This window comes from Euleptes europaea, chromosome 1 (assembly GCF_029931775.1).
Source record: "Euleptes europaea isolate rEulEur1 chromosome 1, rEulEur1.hap1, whole genome shotgun sequence".
NCBI classification, from domain to species: Eukaryota; Metazoa; Chordata; class Lepidosauria; order Squamata; family Sphaerodactylidae; genus Euleptes; species Euleptes europaea.
In genome coordinates this window covers 132,405,059-132,408,303 of record NC_079312.1, presented here as the reverse complement: position 1 = coordinate 132,408,303, position 3,245 = coordinate 132,405,059, and positions in this window count along the sequence as shown.

Below are 3,245 nucleotides of genomic sequence, written 5' to 3'. Positions count from 1 at the left end.
GGATCTGTTTGAGAACATTTGCAGAGACACGGTGTGAGAAGGAGGGCAGGAAGGGATGAGTTAGTACTCAGCTCTCATGGCCTTTTCTTACCTGCCCAGGTTAATGCCAATCACCATTTCGGTGTCAGGAATTTTCTTCCAGACCAGATTGGCCAGGGATCGTGGAGGTTTTTGGCCTTCCTCTGGACGTAGAGGAGGGTCACCAGGGGGAGAGTGGGGGAAGGTAGTTGTGAATGTCCTGCGTTGAGCAGGGGTTAGATGACCCTTGAGGTATCTTTCACATCTATGTTTCTATGTTAAATATCAGCACAGTTTTCTTAGGAATAAATCATGTCAGACTGATCTGATTTAAAATTTTTTTTTGATAAGAGTTACTAGTTAGGTAGATCAGGGGAATGCTCAGGATGTGGTCTGTTTGGATTTGAGTAAAACTTTTTGATATGGTGCCCCTTACATTCTTGTGGAGAAATTGGTGAGATATGGACTTAAGGTTGCCAGACCCCTGCCAAGGCAGGGGATCCCCTGCTTTGGGCCCCCTCCCCAGTGGCATTCAGCCAGCTGGCAGGGGTCTTACAAGGCGCAAATTGAGGTCTAGACCTTGATACCATCAGCACGTTGGCGACACTTCTGAAAGTGACATCATTACGCTGACAACAACATGGGAATTTGGGCAAAACTCTGTTGTAATAACAGCTTCAACCATAGAGTTTTTGCCCAAATACCAGAGCATCTCCCAAGTTGTTTGTGATGTGATGTCGTCATTTCCAGATGTAGTGTCAACACGCCGATGACATCGAGGCCAAGGCCTGAATTTGTGCCTGGTAAGAGCCTGATCTCGTCAGATCTCAGAAGCTAAGCAGGGTCAGCCCTGGTTAATATATGGATGGGAGACCGCCAAGGAAGTCCAGGGTTGCTGTGCAGAGGAAGGCACCGGCAAACCACCTCTGTTAGTCTCTTGCCATGAAAACCCCAAAAGGGGTCGCCATAAGTCGGCTGCAACTTGAAGGCACTTTACACACACACACACAAGATCCACCCCCCGTTGCCAGAGGGTACCTGGCAACCCTATATTGACTAGACCCTGTTGTTATTATTAGGTGGATTAAGGCCTGATTGGTAGATTGTACCCAAAGGATGATAGTTCATGGTTCCCCGTCAACCTAGAGGGATGTGCCAAATGGGGTGCCTCATGGTTCTGTTTTGGGCCCAGCTATGTTTAGCATCTTTATAAATGACTTAGATGAGGGGATACAGAATGGGCTCATCAGATTTGCAGATACTAAACTGGATGGGGTAGTTAATACTTTGGGTGATAGAAATAGGATGCAGCTGGACTTGGATGGGATGGAGGATTGGGCCCAAACAAATGAAATGACGTTTAATAGGGACAAGAGTAAAGTGTTGCATTTGGGCAATAAAATCAGTTATATAAATATATGGGTGAAACCTGGCTGGGTAGAATGACCAGTGGAAAGGATTGGGGTTTTTAGTGGACCACAAGCTTAATATGAGCCAGCTGTGTGATGCAGTGGTAAAAAAGGGTAATGAGATTTTAGGCTGCATTAATAAAAGTATAGTGAGGTATTGGTGCCACTGTACATGGCCTTGGATAGACTTCCCCTGGTGGGAGGTAGTTGTGAATTTCCTGCATTGTGCAGCGGGTTGGACTAGATTACCCTGGTGGTCCCTTCCAACTCTATGATTCTATTGTGTTCAGTTTTGGACATCACCGTTTAGGAAGGATGTCAATAAACTGGAACAAGTCCAGTTTAGGGCAAGAAAGCTCATGAGGGGTTTGGAGACCATATCCTGTGAGAAGAGCTGGGAATCTCTATATTGGAGAAGAAATGCTTGTGAGCTGATTGCCACCTTCCAATACCTAAAGGGTTGCCATGCAGAGTGGAGGGCTATGTTCTCAGTTGTAATGGATGACAGGAGTCAGACTAATGGATATAAACTACAGCAAAGGATGTTTCATTTAAATTTGAGGAAGAATTTTTTGATGGTGCAGTATGTTCAACACTGTAACAGCCTCTTTCGTCAGGTGGTCGACTCTTCATTGTTGGAGGTTTTAAAGTATCGATTGGACACCTGCTCATCAGAGATATAATAGTTGTAGATCCTGTGATGACAGAGGTTGGACTGGATGACCCTTTCAACTCTGAGATTAAATAAATAAAAATAACCTCTGTGGCAAACAAATTTGGTTTCCTCTGCAGTTAAAAAAATATTATTGGGAAATTCTGATCTTGTTAAGACTCCAGCCATTATAGGCTTGGCCTGAGATTATGACCCTTTCCTCTCCAACCCTCTTCCCCATAGAACAGACTCTGGTCTTTTTTTGTTGATTCTCTCTTTCTCTGCTAAGGGAATTAAAGGTTATCCCTAAAAGATTCCTCCATACTCATCTTAAAGATTAAACTGTCTCTGTAAAGACCTTCTGTGCTGACAGTTATTACTGCAAATTCCTTTAGGAGATGTCACATAACCTGGGGATTAGTGCAAAGACCTGCCTCACAGACATGGCAAAGAAACATCACCACATTTCACACACACACCCAAACGAAAGTGGAAGAACTAGTCTCCAGTTAATGTATCACAAATACACACAGGTCTCTTTCCTAGGAACCCTCATCATGCTCAGCTGGTTAGACCAAAAGTTGCATTGGTCTCTTCTCAATCCTTCTCAGGTTAATAACCGTTACTGACACACAAGTTATTAACATTTTATTAATTTCCACTGCTTAAAATACACAAGATTGATAGGGAAAAAAAGCCTGCCAAAGGAAAAACAACAATCCGATCTTTACACGTAACCCAATGTGCTCCCTGCAATGTGAGAGGAAAGGGCCCTCAGTCGAGTGACATCCAGCTTGGTAATACAAAGCATTTAAATATTATGGATAGCGTGCTGATCTCAGCCCCACTATGAAAGAACCACAAGGCCAGTGTGGAAGATTGTGAGGCCCCCACTGTATCAGGGCAGTAGGAAACAGCTATAGCCTCAGTGAGATCTCCAGAGCATTTATACCATACCTATTATGCTGTGGCAATATATAGCACTGTAGTCCCATCCCTCTGTTGCTTAGCTGACAACCTGATCAACAAACATGCAGAACAGTCAGGAATCAGTCTGTCCATGGGGAAGCCTGGGGCTGTCGAAGCTCCATCCATGGTAACAGACTGGAAATGTACCCAATGTGAGGCAGTGGAAACAGCAGTGGACTGACCCTATACTGCTTTCT